Source organism: Toxorhynchites rutilus, chromosome 3 (genome assembly GCF_029784135.1).
Source record: "Toxorhynchites rutilus septentrionalis strain SRP chromosome 3, ASM2978413v1, whole genome shotgun sequence".
Classification (NCBI taxonomy): domain Eukaryota; kingdom Metazoa; phylum Arthropoda; class Insecta; order Diptera; family Culicidae; genus Toxorhynchites; species Toxorhynchites rutilus.
Window position 1 is genome coordinate 149,059,806 of NC_073746.1, and position 18,148 is coordinate 149,077,953.

General features: G+C 36.5%; 1 protein-coding gene and 1 pseudogene across 4 annotated transcripts in view; one reads left to right on the forward strand and one right to left on the reverse strand.

Annotated features, from left to right (window-relative positions):
• LOC129777308 (protein madd-4) overlaps nucleotides 1-18,148 on the forward strand; it is a 517,165-nt gene that overhangs the window by 56,948 nt on the left and 442,069 nt on the right. The gene's annotated exons all lie outside the window — the stretch shown is intronic.
• Nucleotides 17,310-17,388, reverse strand: LOC129781015 (U4 spliceosomal RNA; annotated as a pseudogene).

Consider the following 18,148-nt stretch of genomic DNA (forward strand, 5'->3'; position numbering starts at 1 on the left):
TTCGTCTCCGTTGAATTTACTTTTTACTATAAAATTCCCAGTATTTCTAACAAAACTCATCATTATAATATCAGATTATTTTCAGACACATATCTCATTCAATATTTTTCATCCACTTGTAAATAACATGTTTCTCCGTTACATGGAATAAATGTTTTATACAGAAAATATCATAGAATAAAGACAGCCCTAAATCGGACGATTCCTTCCTCGAGTTCTGCTCTTATCGACACATCTGGCGATCCTTTTTTTTTTGTATGGATAGAAGAAGATATAGGAGTGCGTTTCATCACATTAAAATCCATTTCCAGTTTCGAACAAAGATCAATTTCGCTAGCGCAAACATCAAATGGACTAACAACACTTGTCACTATGTAATTTTAGAACCTATGGGAATTTAATCTTCCCAATTTTCCCTTTTTCCTCCAGAGTTTTCCGAAAATTTTCAGTTGTCATGTTTGGCTGGAATATTTTTGGTTGAAATGTGTGTAATATTTTCATGGGACTCGACAGAAATATTTATTGCATCCTAAAACCTCCACATGCCAAATTTGGCTTCGTTTACTTGATTAATTCTCGAGTAATTCAGAAATTTGTGTTTCATTTGTATGGCAGCACCACCCCCCCCCTATTTTTTTGGACCCTAAAACCTCAATTTGGTTTCATTTGCTTGATTAATTCTCGAGTAATTCAGAAAATTTGGTTTCATTTGTATTTCAGCCCCCCCTTAGAGAGGGGGTGGAGAGTCTAACCATCATAGAAACATATATTGTACCCTAATACCTCCATATGCTTAATTTGGTTCCATTTGCTTGATTAGTTCTCGAGTTATGCAGAAATTTTTGTTTCACATGTATGGCAGTCCCTCCTTAGAGAGGGGGGTGGAGAGTCTAACTACCATAGAAACATTTATTGCATCCTAAAACCTCAATATGCCTAATTTGGTTCCATTTGCTTGATTAGTTCTCGAGTTATGCAGAAATTTGTGTTTCATATGTATGGCAGTCCCCCCTTAGAGAGGGGGGGGGGGGGTGGAGAGTCTAACTACCATAAAAACATTTATTGCATCCTAAAACCTCAATATGCCTAATTTGGTTCCATTCGCTTGAATAATTCTCGAGTAATGCAGAAATTTGTGTTTCATTTGTATGGCAGCCCCCCTCCCCTTAGAGAGGAGGGTGGAGAGTCTAAGTACCATAGAAACATTTATTGCTTATTGCACCATAAAACCTCAATATGCCTAATTTGCTTCCATTTGCTTGATTAATTCCCGAGTAATGTAGAAATTTGTGTTTAATTTGTATGGCAGCGCGCCCCCCCCTCCCCTAGAGAGGGGGGATGGGTCTCAAACTATCACGAAAACCTTCCCCGGCCCCAAAAAACCCTACATACCAATTTTTATGTTGATCGGTTCAATAGTTTCCGAGTCCAGAATCAGACAGACAGACAGAAATCCATTTATATATATATATATATATATATATATATATATATATATATATATATATATATATATATATATATATATATATATATATATATATATATATATATATATATATATATATATATATATATAGATAGATAACATTTGAATCATAACATAGTATGAAAAAATCTAACAGCACTACTCATTATCATTTGTGTTTAGCGTTCGCTTAGCGCGAGCATGTAGAATTTAACCGTTCATCAATATTTAAATTTCTCTCGTATTTCATCAGTTCTCATCATCGTTATCAGTTCACTGTTGTAGGTTGGTAAGTGTTTCGCAGTTGACTATAGAATATAATCCTGTATAAAGTTATTTTCCTTCAAAAAAGTACAAAATAAAGTGTCCGAAATTCGAATCGAACTTTTTCCCTACGATTCATATTTCGGAAAGTTGAAATTAGTGATACTACAATGTGAGTTATGAGCCTTCGTATGGATGCAAAGCGTAGATTCATATAACCCCCTAAAATATTTTTAAATCTTGCATAAATAATACACATGTTGTTCAACTACAAACCAGTGAATAGATATGCGGGAAGCTAAATAATTCGTGGACAATATGCAACTGAATGAGCTACTAACAGAAAAAACGTTGAATCCTAGCCATGTTACCGTATAACCTGGCAACTCATCAACTCACGGTAAAAGTAAACTTCATTTTACATCAAACTTCGGACATTATTTATAAAAAAAAAATCTAACAGAGTTAATTCAAATTTCGGACACTCTGTTTACATAACGGTTTCTTGTGATTTTAAGCTCAATTTTTATTTCTGTACAATTACAAACATGCGAAAATAACAACGATTTGGCCTGTTTAAAAGTATACAGCAATTTTCCATGCACACACAAATGTGTTAGAAATTGTCTACAACCATTGATGGTTGGTACACTTGTAATAGGATTTTTGTCATTAGTTTTTTTTTAATATACTCTTGAAATAATTTTCAACAACCTCTTTTGTGATATTTGCAAACATTTACCTCTTCTCCTATTTCCCCCAAAATTCTTGTCGTTTACCGATGTTTCTTGGTAGCTTCATGGTTTAAAATACCGTAAGGGTTATATTTCCTAAATGATAGTTATATATTTAAATTCAAGTTATTTGTTGTTCAAAGTAATAATATAATTGAAGGTTATTCACAAAGCATGAATCTTTATTCTTAATTTTTGTTACATAGTTTCATCTATTTCGTCATTATCCTTTTGTTCCCATTTCGCTTCCTTGTTCTTGAATTTGCAGTTGTTTTTGCCTTTTTCAGTTCGTCACGTTTTTCTTTCTGCTTCATCCGTTCTTCCTGCTTTCTCATCTTAGTTTATGTTTAGATTTCTTTTTCTTCCCGTTTTAACTCAGTTTTCCTTTTCTTTTCCTAGAGTTTTTTGGTGCTTCGTCATTTCAATCAACTTGTTCGCAGGTTCTACTTCTTTATACAACATATCCCAGAACTCGCTTGTGGCCACTGCAGGGGTAACGTGAACCTTACTTTTACCGTGAATTGATGAATTGCCAGGATACAAGGCAACGTAGGGAGGGTTCAACGTTTCTTCACATTTGAACATTGTCCATTAATTATTCAGTTTTTCTCATATCTATTTACTGGTTTGTAGTTGAAAAACATGTGTATTATTTATGCGAGATTTCAAAATATTTTAGTGCGCTATATGAATCTACGCTTTACATCCATAATAAGCCTGAAACCTCACATTGTACACCCAAAATTGATTTTTAGCTCATATTTGGTCATCCCGTTTTATGACATTAAATGAGACATAACATAACAGAAAATGTCATGTCTCACAAATATTGGTAAGCATTTGTTTAATATACAAGGTACAGCAATATAAGATTAATATGAGCGAGCGAAACAAAAGACAATTAAGCTATCTGCATAAACGCCCAGACTGAGATAGATATTGTTCTCATTGATGCGCTCCTTTCTTACTCTTAGAAAACACTTCCCAACTTCATTTTATAATCATGTGCAATATTATCATGTATTTGCTGAACAACTGCTGAAGCATCATTAGCCATGTGAATAGCGTGGTCGTGTAAAATAGCTTTGCATTACAGCCGGCCTTGGTTCGATCCCCATTGACGTCGTATGGACTTTTTTTTTGGTACAATCCCAAATGAAATGAGAAAAGAAAACAGAAAGAGATACATACATACATACAAACCATTTTTAAGCTTTTAAAACAGCTCATTATTTGCGCATTTGACTCTCCAGAACACTAAATGGCATCATTTCTGCCGAAGATGAAATATTTTCTGCCAACGCAACGCGTGTAAAGGGTGTGTCACATCAAATTGCATCACGGAAAAAACGCTGTAGAATTTCGCCCAGTAGACCGATCCTTTTGAAAATTTTAGACAGTAAAATAAAAACTATTAAACAACTTTTGGCATTTTCTTTTTATTCATACTTCGAGCCCAAGCCCGTATGCTCGCACCTTCCTCTTTACCCCGTCCATAAGGTTCTGTACAACGTCAGGTTGAAGTTATTTTTGAACAGAAATCAATTTTCTCTTGAAGTCCGCCTCCGATTTGACAACATTTGGGTTCTTCCGAAGGGCCTGCTTGATAATCGTCCAATATTTCTCTATTGGGCGAAGCTCCGGCGCGTTGGGCGGGTTCATTTCCTTTGGCACGAAGGTGACCCCGTTGGCTTCGTACCACTCCAACACGTCCTTTGAATAGTGGCACGAAGCGAGATCCAGCCAGAAGATGGTCGGGCCCTCGTGCTGCTTCAATAGTGGAAGTAAGCGTTTCTGTAGGCACTCCTTAAGGTAAACCTGCCCGTTTACCGTGCCGGTCATCACGAAGGGGGCGCTCCGCTTTCCGCAAGAGCAGATCGCTTGCCACACCATGTACTTTTTGGCAAACTTGGATAGTTTCTGCTTGCGAATCTCCTCCGGAACGCTGAATTTGTCCTCTGCGGAGAAGAACAACAGGCCCGGCAGATGACGAAAGTCCGCTTTGACGTAGGTTTTGTCGGCCATTACCAGGCAATGCGGCTTCGTCAGCATTTCGGTGTACAGCTTCCGGGCTCGCGTCTTCCCCACCATGTTTTGCCTATCGTCGTTAGGAGCCTTCTGAACCTTGTATGTACGCAGGCCCTCCCGCTGCATGGTCCGCTGGACGAATGAAATTGACAAATTCAGCTTATTAGCGACATCCCGGACCGAACTTCTCGGATCACGTCTAAACTGCTTAACTACGCGCTTGTGATCTTTTTCACTGACGGAGCATCCATTTTTGCTGTTCTTCACCTTCCGATCGATGGTTAGGTTCTCGAAGTATCGTTTTAGTACTCTGCTGACCGTGGATTGGACGATTCCCAGCATCTTACCGATGTCCCGATGTGACAACTCCTGATTCTCGAAATGAGTGCACAGGATTAATTCACGACGCTCTTTTTCGTTCGACGACATTTATCCAAATTTACGAAAAATTGGCAGTGAAGCATGGCCAACGTGATCTATACACTCTTATCTGATTATAAGCGAAAGCTGAAGATATAATTCCTAAAAATTAAATTTCTACAGCGTTTTTCCGTGATGCAATTTGATGTGACACACCCTTTAGTATCACCAATTTCAACTGTCCGAAATATGAATTGTAGGGAAACAGTTCGATTCGAATTTCGGACATTTTATTTTGTAATTTCGCGAAGAAAAAGTACATTATACTTGATTATATTTTTTAGTAAACTGCGAAACACTTATCAATTAATAACAGTAAAATAATAACGATGATGAGAACTGATGAAACACGAGAGAAATTTAAATATTGATGAACGATTAAATTCTATATACTCACACTAAGCGAAAGTCAAACACAAACGATTATGAGTAGTGCTGTTAGATTTTTGCCTATTGTGTTATAATTCAAATATTCAAATGTAATACGATATACGAGGGCAGTCCGATAAGTACTAAGCCTACAAAAAAAATTGAAAAGTGGCGATTTATTTCTCAACATAGTCTCCTTTTAGCTCGATACACTTGACCCAACGATGCTACAACTTCTTTGATCCATCTGAAAAATACGTTTTCTCGAGGTCTGCAAAGTAGGCCTTCGTGGCGACGATGACCTCTTCATTCGACTCAAATGTCAAATGCCCGGCGAATGAGTTTTTCAAGTTTGGAAATAAAAACAGGCACAGGAGGGTTGTGTCCGAGACACGACCGCATAGTTGACGTAGGATTCCCCGTTAGGCTATATGTTGATTTTGGATATGTTTGAAGAATTACACAATTAAACTCTTTGATAATGATTTGGTGGCCCTGAAAAGAACCGTTTTGTTTGGTTGTTGGGTATTGTTTGTTCACTCCACCAGTGTTTACTGAGTGATGATGACAGAAAGATGGTAAACAGTCGTTGGATGGTGCACATTAGATAAAAGACACCGAAGTGGAACGATATATGATTGAAACCGCCATCTGTGATCCTAGACCAGATGCCTCCTGTGTTATATATGGATGAAATAAAGAGAAAAAAAAAACTCACCAATATAATATAAGATAATTATCAATACCGAACACAATTATCAATTTTTCTAATAAGTAAAAACATGTTACTTCAATATAAAGAAAACATATTTGAAATGGAAAACGTAATTTTCTTTTATAATTTTTACTTTCTGAGTGTTTATTCAACCCAAGGCGAATTTTAATTGGCAGCTTGGTTTTGATGTCTCTGTTATGAACCCGCCGCATGTGTCGTCAATTTCGACAATCAGAAGTGGATATTTCCGGTAGGATTAGGGGTTGAGATTTTTCAATTGTTCGATAGTTAGTTTAATTTTTTTTTATTAATTCGTTTATTTTTACAGGCTCTATTACATAAGTTTAAAGGAGCCGAATTCTTAACTAAACATATTATTTATATCTATATATCTATGAACAATTTTCCTTAATTCTATTGTTAATAAGGTAGAAACCGATTACTCGCGGTAGACTCGAGTTTAGAAGGGTGACATATTTTTATTAGGAACAGGATGGGATATAAAGATATGTTGACAATGTTCACACTCACACTCTCACTCATACTCATCACACTCAACTCTTAAACCTATCTAATAACTAATCTAATCAATCCATCATGAACTGACTGAGCAATAAGCGTTTAAAATTGGACAATTTTCACGATGTGCTCGATACTCGATTTTCAATTTGTACCCCAATATGTTCCCGAAAGACGTAATCCTACGTCAAAAAGTCGCACGGGGCCAAAATTGGAGAATACGGTGGATGGGGCACCAGTTCGTAGTGCAATTCGACCAATTTGGCTGTGGCGATGGCGGAGGTGTGAGCCGGTGTGTTCTCATGGTGGAAGAGCCAAATGAGGCCGTTTTTTCTGAAATTCGGCGTCGAATCGGCACAATAATTCGGAATAGTAGAGCCCTGTGACCGTTTTGCCCTTCTCCAGGTTGTCGATGTAGATCACACCTTGTGAATCCCAGAGAACGGTGGCCATCAACTTTTCAGCCGATAGGACAGTCTTCGCCTTCTTCGGAGCACGTTCGCCGGGTGAAGTTCACTGTTCCGATTGTTCCTTGGTCTCTGGTGTGTACCAGTGGATCCATGTTTCGTCGACGGCCGCGAAACGACGCAGAAACTCCTTCGGATTGCGCTTAAACAGCGTCAAACACTGCTCTGAAGTGGTCTCACAGTTGCGCTTGTTGTGCGGAGTGAGCAAACGCGGCACCCATCGCGCCGATAGCTTTCTCATGCCCAAAATTTCCTGCAGGATATGACCCACGCGGTCTTTTAAGATGCCTACTGTTTCAGCTATCCCGCGCACCTTCAGTCGACGGTCTGTCAAAACGAGATCGGGGATTTTTGTCACGTTATTCTCCTTGGTAGCCGTTTTCGGGGCACCTGGGCGTGGCTCATCAAAAATTGACGTGCGACCACGTTGAAACTCGTTAAACCAATTTTTGACGGTCACCATCGAAGAGTCACCGTATATTGCATTCAAGCGCTCTTTGATTTCGCTGCGCGATTTCCCTTCCAAAACAATAATCGAATCTCCGACCGATATTGCTTTTTTCCATTTTTCTAAAATCCGCGGACACGCCCGCTTCCACACACGGCCAAAACAAAACTACGAGGCTGATTCGGCTGAAATTTTGATAGTAGCCATTTACGAGAATGTACTACACGATAGTATTATCTTTCGCAATACAGACACCATCTGGCGATGAGGCTATGTACTTATCGGATTTCTGTCTGTCTGTCTTACTGATTCCTATGGACTCGGAAATTACTGAACCGATCGACGTAGACCGAAGGTTTTTATGATAGTTCGAGACCCCTCTCTAAGGGAGGGCTACCATACAAATGAAACACGAATTTCTGCATAACTCGAGAATTAATCAAGCAAATGAAGCCGAACTAGGGTTGTGAGGGTTTTTTTGAATACGAGAAATGTCTCTATGATGGTATGACCACCATTCTCTGGAATGGAGACGTGGTCTCATAAAAATATTACAAATATTTCAACCAAACATGACAATTGAAAATTTTCGGAAAACTCTAAAGGAAAATGGGAAAATTCGGAAAAATCAATTCCAATATGTTCTACAATTACATAGTGACAAGCGTTGTTAGTCCATTTGATGTTAACGAAATTGATCTTTGTTCGAAACTGGAAATATATTTCCAGGTGATGAAACGCACTCCTATATCTTCTTCTATCTATAAAAATGAAAATGGATAGCCGAATGTGTTGCAAAACTGTGAGTAAAACTCGAGGAAAGAATTGTCCGATTAAGGGCTGTCTTTATTCTATCAAATTTTACGTATCAAATATTTATTCCATGTAACGCAGAAAAGTTTTATAACAAAAAAATAAATTTTAGCGGGACGAAGTTTGCCGGTTCAGCTAGTACCTGATTAAACTGTGATTTCAGGTTTATCATAGTAATTTATTTTCTCTTTGAAAAAATCGCGAAATCATATACTTTTTATGGTGTTCATAGTGTGTTACCCCCTTAACACGCTAAGCCCCGCGCAGAGTTGCCAACCATATGTTTGAAAAAGCTGGATAAATTCGAAAAAAACTGGAAAAAAGCTGGAAGAGTCGATTTTTTTTCTCAATTTTGTTTATATTAGCAATAAGAATTACGATATACAGTGACAATATAAGTAATTAGAATTTTTAATTTACTTGTTATCATACATTTTAACATTATACTTTTGTTATACATGTCATTTCATTCTAACTAATCCTGATCTTGTTTTAGAACACTTCCACGCCAAATCAACCGAAAACAGCAAAGTGATAATTTTCATTACGACCAATTTAAGTTGCGACTGATTCGTATTCAACGTAATCAAAATAATTTTTTTTAAATTCATATGCTAAAATATGTTGTTGAAAAATCAATAATAAACATTTTAAATGCAGTTCATATGACATATTCTCGAGATATATCCAACTTTATACAGTGATTAACCTCTAATTGGACATCCCGCATTAGAGGCGATTGTGATCTATAATTGGACACATTAACAAATACAAGACAAACGAAGAAAGCAATGTGAGAAGCAAGTTAAAACAGGAAAATTGTTGAAAGTCTCACAAATAATCATTAGAACATTGTGTAAAATATATAATCCTATAAAATGAACTCAACAACAGCCTTTGATGAAGAATCGCACAAACTCGCACAAAAATTTCTAAATACATAACAAAAATGTCCAATTAAAGAACAAATGTCCAATTGTTCGTGTCGCATTACAGGCTTTGAATACGAGAATTCTTCCGACTTTTCGAAAACCAGTCGTGATTTGAATATGATGATGAAAATTGAGATTTTTGGTAGCCGTTTTTTGGGATACCGTCATGAGTAGAAAGTTTAAAAAAAGACGGAGAGGGTCGGGGCTGATTTGTCGTGGAATTGCTCTTTATTCATCTTTATAATTTTTTATTTCTATATATATTCTTTTTGGAAGCTAGAATTCGTCGCAAAGTTTTTGTTCCTGTTCTACTTCCTAGTTTTGTTTTGTTCTAGTTGTATACTGAAGACAATCGCTCAACGGTTACTGAGGAATGCGTCAGAATCAAGGATGTTGTAATAATATTTCCAATTTGACAAAATAAATGTCATACCTTTTTGGGATAGAATTTAACTCAAAAGAAAGAATCATCTCGGTGTTCGTTTACACTGAAGTTAGTAAAATCCAATTCCGGATCTCCCTGAATTCATTATAGATTTTCCGATCGCAAATATTTGGAGATTTTGTAGAAGGGAAACAATTGACATATGCCATACCATACTTATGTTCGCTTATACTAAATAGATATATATATATATAAATCTCGTGTCACGGTGTTTGTTACCGAACTCCTCCGAAACGGCTCGACCGATTTTGATGAAATTATACTCAAAATACTTGGTAGGTATGAGAATAGGTTGTAAACTATATATGATACCGGTAGGATACCGATAACCATACATTTAATACCGAATAGGGTGGCTCTATGTAGAAAAAAGGTCTGGATATTTTTTTTCAAAAATTTGACTTCATACCATACATATAACCTTAATTTTTGACCTCAATTCCCTATTTTTAATTGAGATTTTATTATTTTTGTGTCAAAAATATTCTAATAATTTAACCGTTGTTCGTTTTTTCAACAGAACGAATTCATTTAAGTTGTTCAATGACTGATGGCGTAACATCAATTCATCTAAAGCAGGGAGCATCTCCGACGAGCTGGAAGCCTTTTTGAATGAGTACAATGAGTTATCGAAATTCTTCAAATCACATTTGCTCGGATTACAAAATGACAATCACGCTATTGCCATCAACCTTGATAAAACATCAGCTGGAGAGCACGTGTGTAGATCCAAAGCACAAGCGCTGCTGGAATCATGATAGCACGGTGACACGAGAAATTCAATGCGAAGAAAAAACAATAATCTGGAATTGCGTTCATACGACCGTTCATACGACCCTCGCTATGTTCTTCTTCAATGGCACTAACGTTCCCAAGGTTTGCCTTCTCAACGTAGTACTATTTGCGTCATTTTTATTAGTAAATAGTTGAGATTTCTATGACGAACAATACGTCTTGAATGTATTCTGGAGTGGCAAGCTCAAGAATACGCGTAACTACAGTGCAAATCAGAAGGGTTTCTTTAACAAAAATTCTCTTGCATAAACATTAGACCAACGAGACCCCGTCACAGATACTTAATTCATTATGAACATCATTTCTCATTTTGATTTAATATTTATGAACATGCGACGAAACAAACAGAGGGCGCGCTCGATGGATTTTTATGTTTATCATATGGTGATTTGACATGGTCAAGAAACGCCAATTCAAGCTATCGTAAGCTGTGCCAACAATTTATGGTCGACATATACGCGAAGGTAGAGATTGAACGACTGCAATTCTTACTACACAATCAACAAAAGCGGTGCGAGGAATAATACATTCACTTGCGAGACACTATCATGAGCAACGCCGACACAGCTTTAGTTATAGCCAGGCCAAAGCGCAATGCATTGTCATGACATTGCGCGTGTGTTCAAACACAAAATGAAGTTCGATCGTATTCGTCCCCACATATTGTCCACCATATTGTTCTGTTGAATGGAAAAAACGCAATTTTGCATTCTGTTCAAGCTCAAGTCCAATCGAGTTGAGCAAATGTGCCAACCTTGCCACGCAATTCGACGTAAACAACATTGGTCTCCATGTTCCATTTCTATGAAGCAAAAACAGTAATGGTTTTTCGGGTGGAATAAACACGCAAAATTTAGCATTCAAACATATTTAAAACAAATTTAGCATCCAAACGAAATCGAATAATAATTTTCATTCAAATTTCAACAATTTAGAATTATTTCCGGAATTATGCCGATCAGATAGAGAGTGAATTGAACCACAAATACGGATGACTTATTTTGACCATTGTTTCGCGACAAGGCGAACGAATTTAAGAGTGTAAAAGTCGATTTCGTTCGAATTGTAAAATCCGATCACTCATATGCATATATGAATATTGAGTTCTACAAATCGGTGAAGAGTAATAAAAACATCCATGAATAAAGGAAGCAATATGGCTGTGTTTCAAACTTAGATTACCGATGTGAATACTCCTTGATTGAATGACAACGATAAAATAACGCGATTGCAAACAGGCCGATTAATCAGCTCCATTGAAGTTAGCTGGAGTATCGCTGTTGTCCAATTTATGAACGAGACCAAGCTGTTATAAACTAAGCCATGTTGAAAATCTCATGCACGTATTTTCTAACAAGGAGACAGCAATAAATATTGATTTTCTATATTTAATTTTTTCTACTTTACGACAAACTTATATTACTTTTTTCAGTTGACGTTTAACTTTTAAGAGATCAAACATGTCTGTTATTCGTTTTTTTTATCGGTCACATTCGATTTATTTTAAAGATCGTTAAAATATTCAAACACATTTACAATACATTAGTGTGTTTTATTCAACACCAAAATATTCACTAGAAATAATTTATTTGACAGAACAACGTTTGCCTGGTCAGCTAGCATAGATATAAAAAGACGATAAATGTTATACAAGTCTTCGATGTGAGTGAAGTGGAGTAGAACTCTCACAAATCGAAGAAAAGAATATACATTTGAGGAGTAAAATACTTGAATGTGCCGAAAAGATAAAAAGCTGGATAAAACTGTGAAAATTAAAAAAAATACTGTAGATTTTTCAGCTTTGGTTGTTTCGCTGGCTTGTTTAAAAAAAAAACTGGCAATATACAGGAAAAACTGGGAGATTGGCAACTCTGGCCCAGCGTCGATTCCCAGGAACTGACACTGAATTTTCCGTCTTTTTCGCGCCAGTCTCATCGGGCCGTCAGTAGACTTCTCGTTTAGAGAGCGAGGAACAACAGCAACACAGTTATAAACCTGCTTTTTAAAAAAGTTGCCTATCTACAGGGTTTTCCAACTTTAAATTCCGAAAGTAAATTGAAATAAAACACACTTAGAATTCGAATTTCGATGAAACTTTTCATCATTTTTATAGTATAATTTAACAAAATTAACACATTGTGCGATGCTAAAACGATCCATATTGTAAAATGACAGACATTCAACTAACGATAAGACGCTTTGGTTGTCAGCTATGTCAAACGGTTGTCAGCGCAGGGCTGTATACTTTTGGAAGCCCGAAATGGAAAACCCTGTATGTGCAGGAACTGACGTGGGTCAGACGAATAGTTCACTGTCGGTCCCTTGTTTCGGCTGGGGTTCAGGGCAATCGTGAGTATAGGACTAACAGTCCTCTATATATTATGGGGAAATATAAATTCAAACTTAGATTGGCTAACACGAAACATTTCAGTCTGTTTTTGACAAATTGTGGAATTGAAATAAATACGACCATCAATGATTGCAGGTGTATTAATAAGTTCTCTTTCCATTTTCGTGCAACATAATCACAACAGCTTCATTATTGTGGGAAATAACTATTTCTACACACAATGATTTACCATACCCAATGAGTTTGTAATCATGGTGCGTACCAATCTGGTGCGTTAATTAATTTGCTAATCAACACACCAATCAAAGCTGAACAGCTATGAAACGCAATTCGATTCACCGAACTATTTAATCAGTGATTGTTTTTTCGTCTGCGCGTATCAGTCCCGCAGTTCACACAAGCGAAAAATATTGATTTCCCCCACCAGCTTTGAAATTGCGCGTTCTAGCAGCAGTTCTTTGACCGGCACTTTCTCACCTCTCACCTTTCTCGTCGGTGTGGAGGATGTGAATTATTTTCGAACGCTGCTTCTCGCGGCTGTCGTATTCGCTGAATTGTGGCCGTAACCGGTGCGGCATTCGTTGAGGTTATGGTAATATGTTTGCAGGTAAGCTTGGGGAAGCCGTACCTACTCGGAAATGTTTCCGCGAGCCTACTCGGGTCCAGTTACAAATCGGTCATGCCGTCTGAATTTGGTGGGGAGTATTTTCCCTCTCTACATTCGCGAGTTTGACACGCTGTCATTACAGTAAAGCTGTACACAATGCGGTCATTCCAGCTGAAACGATAAGCGGCACAGAGTATTTGGGTGGGTGGCTTTGAAATGGCTTTGATTCTAATGACAATTGGATTCCGTGAGCGGCAAGCAGCAGCAAAATTAATGCGTTGTATTTTGTCCTGATTAACACAACATGTGTTTTCGTTCATTGGGCAATTTATATTGTTTTGTTCACTTATTCGAATTTTACCAACAATTTAAAAAAAATATATCAATTTGATGCCTGAAATTCCACATTGTTCGATAATGTTGGACCTTCGGAAGCTCCAAAGCATTCAACACTTCCATAAACATTCAAATGCACCGTTACCCATTCCGGTCGACCAAATTGAAGGCAAACACATTTTTCAGGATTACAACACCTAGCGTGCTCGTGGAACAAGTGAAAATCAAACAAATTTAATTTAAACTTTTCAATGGGTGTAACTTTTGTTAGTACGAACATACCTATGTGCAATTTCAGTATCCTCTACCGGTGCGAAAGAGGATTCCCCATATGGGAGAGAAAAAATCATCCTGTTGAAGTTTGCTCAAGTGGATTGTATCTATTCGAACACGATTTTAATCAAGTTGGGTTCGTAGTAAAGATGAAAAATCAATTACAATTGTTACAAATTGCAAGGATACTGTTAGTTGCATGCTGAATGTAGATGAAGGTGGAGTAGATGAATTTGGTTTGCTACCATAGATTAGTTCAAAACAAGATTACAGTTCGACGAAATTCGACACTTTTTAGCATATGAAACATTGACCCTCCAAACAGGCAATAAAACTTTCAGGACGAAAATATACATAAAAATACATAGCAATAAAATATTGTCGTGACTATATGGCTTCAGATTTCTCCAGTTCCATTTCCTTACCAAGTTTCGCATGCTTCAGTTTTGTAGGGGGCCGGTATTAGTTTTCCATTCACAGTGTATTAACACGATCACAAGGGTAGGTGAATATCGTTGGATATTACCACATTCGCCTCAGTTGAGCAAAACGTTCAATATTTATATTAGTGTTGAGCTGTTCAGCGAAAAGCAGTATAAAAGTCCGTGAATAAGGCAAGCAATATGGCTGTGTTTTAAATTCAGAATATCGATGTGACTACATCTCGATTGAATGACAACGACAAAATAATACGCCAACAAATTTGGCCAGTATATCAACACCAACGAAGAACCAATGAACGGGACCCAACAGTCATGATTTTGGCTATCCATTCAGAAAACCTATTTTTCACTAACGAAACCGTATTTGAAAAAAAAATGAATATTGATTTTCTTTATATCATTTTAAACTTTTAGATAAAAATATATTACTTTCTTTCACTTCACATTTTATATAATAACATTATTCTTTTTTTTTACTTATTTACATATTTTACATCAAACACATCAGTTACGTAAATGAAATACATTGAAATAAGATGGTTTGAATGATTTGTTTTTTTTTTCTATTGTTGGCGGTCATTGTCCAAAGCGCTCAATTCCTCTATATGGCATAGCTCTTATCGCCACATATTCGTTTGATCTTCATCAACGAATGGATCAAAAACGTAAAACCATTCAAACATACGTACAATATATTAGTTATAGTTTGTTCAATTACCAAAATATTCACTAGAAACAATTTATTTAGCAGAACAACGTTTGCCGGGTCAGCTAGTATTAATATATTAATGTGGTTGGAGGAGACGAAACAAACAAAAGAGTGCCCTCGATGGATTCTTATGTGTGTCGTTTGATGAATTGGCGCAGTCAGGACAACGTCATTCTAGGATGTCTTGAGCTGTGTCAATTATCCATGGTCAACATATTCGCAAAGGTAGAGAGCCCAACGACTGCGATTCCTATGAGACAATCAACAGAAGCGGTTCGAGGAATGATAGCGAGACGCTATCATGAGTAACACTTACACAGCCTTTGTTCAAACGACAGAACATGTGTTCGAACAAAAGAAATGCAGTCTTTAATGGGCTCTATTACAAAATTACACGTATTTCGTCCAACATGTTGCTGGATGTATACAAGATTTATAGAAGAATCGTTAAGTTCGGACTGTTTTCTAAGTATTTAAACAACATCGAGTAATGATTTTTATCCAAATTTAAGCAATTTAAAATTATTTTCGTGTCTGCTAATCTGATACAGATTAAATTGCTCCACGAATACGGATTACTTATTTTGAAGTTTATTTTGCGCCGAGGCAAGGTTGCTACATTTCATAGCACGAATGATCAGATTTCTGAATGCAAAAGACGAATCCTGAGATCCGCTCGATTCGGTCCATTTCTCTGTACATCATAGATCTCATCTCCATCTCCACATCACACTCAGGTTTGGGAAGTTCCCACGGTCCAATGCAATACACGGTCAAATCTTCACGTATCTGCTCGATATCTACGTGGAATCTATCCTTCATCGATCATAATCAATTAATTTTATAGATCGTTGAAACATTTGATCACACATGTATTGCAATACATTAGTTATTTTTTATTCAACAGTCAAAATATTCACTAGAAGTAATTTATATGGCAGAACAACGTTAGCCGGGTCAGCTAGTATATATATATATATATATATATATATATATATATATATATATATATATATATATATATATATATATATATATATATAGTATATATATAGTGGAAGTGGAAATTTTGTTCTTCGTCGCGAACCATTAGACCCGTATTTTTTTATGTTAGGGTGACCATTTCCATTTTAGGGTGTTCCGAAAAATCAAAATTTTCCACTTATTTCAAAAAAATGATTTTTTTCCAAAAAATCATAGTTTTTGTAACTACTGACCCGATTGAAATGATCGATATATCAAATTAAAGCCTTTTTTGAAGAAATACCAAAGTTGCACTAAATTTTAATTTTGGTTTCGTTATTAACGATTGCATTTGTTTTTTATACTTTTCATGGTCTCGGGACCAAAAGCGCTATATTATGTTATGTTTTTTTTGGAAAGCTGAGAACTTTTTACATAACATATTTCGAAACCAGGGAGGCGTTTTTTTCGTTTTTGAGTTATTATTTTTCAAAAATAACTGATGGTCCGAAAAACCATTTTTTCCCATTTTTTCCACTACAAAAAAATCATAACTTTTGATCTATTGGACCGATTCAGATGATCAACATATCAAATTAAAGCCAATGAGCTAGTCTTGTTTGAAAAAAATATTACACTCTGAAGAAAAATTAATTTTGTTTTCGTAATTATTGATTATATTTGTTTTTTTATAGCTTACATCGTTTCGGGACCAAGGGCGCCATATTTTTTCATATTTTTCCTGAAAGCCGAGGTTTTTTCACAAAATATATCCGAATACCAGAGAGGTGTTATTTTTCGTTTTTAAGTTATGATTTTTCAAAGTTAACATGTTCTCAGTTTTCGTTCAATATTTCAATGCGACTAAACTGGATGTATGTGACTATAATCCAATTAATTGGCAAATGTGTTATTTTTTCCAAAAAATAGGCTAGCTTCTAGGCTTTAATTTGATATGTCGATCATCTGAATCGGTCCAGTAGTTCAAAAGAAATAAATTTTTGAAAAAAAGTCATTTTTGGGAAAAAAGGGAAAAATGATTTTTGGACCATCGGGTAACTTTGAAAAATCATAACTTAAAAACGAAAAAAACGCCTCCCTGGTTTTGAGATATGTTATGTGAAAAATCCTCAGCTCCAGAAAAAACTATGGATGGGTTATACCTATGATATAACCGCATGGTTGACGTAGGACTGCCGTGGGCTTAGTAATAATTTGTGTTTTTTCAATTAGCGATAATCGCACTTCGAATGTTCCTCATTGGTTACGATATCGCCGCTGCGCAAAACTGTTGATTAAATTATTGATTAAACTAGTGAATGAATGAAACAATTCACGAATTCAATTGCAAACAATTCCCAATTTAGGCCAATTCATGCATTATGGTAGTGGTTATCGCAGCAAATAGTTATCTACATTTTGCCTTATCATCAAACGGTATGCGAAGAAGTTCAGTGAGCTGGCGACATGAAGGGGCATGCAGTCTTGAATAACCGAACCAAAGCGTTGCATTTGTACCCACTTTTGTAGACCGTGTTAGCAAAACGCATTCCGGAGTGTAAAAATGCATGGGGGTATAAAAAGTACTGCCGAGATCTGGAATGCCGATTTTCCTAACTTATTGGTTTCGGAATCTGTGTTAGAAAAATACATTCCGGTTTGCAAAAACGCAAGCAAGTACAAAAGTACAAGCAGCTTGCATCTCATTTGCAATGCCAATTTCCCCAGGCTCCATGATTTTGAAGTTTGTGTTAGAGAAATATTTCGATTTGCAAAAACGCAAGCGAAAAAGTACTGGTAAAATATTCCGATTTGCAAAAACGCAAACGAGTACAAAAGGACCCGCTGTTTGTATCTATTTTGGAATGCCGATTTCCCTTGGCTTCATGGTTCTGAAGTCTGTGTTAGGGAAACATTCAAGTTTGCACAAGCGCAAACGAGTACAAAAATACCAGCAGCTTGCATCTATTTTGCAATGCCGATTTCCCCAGGTTTTGAAGTCTGTGTTAGGGAAACATTCCGATTTGCAAAAGCACAAACGAGTACGGAA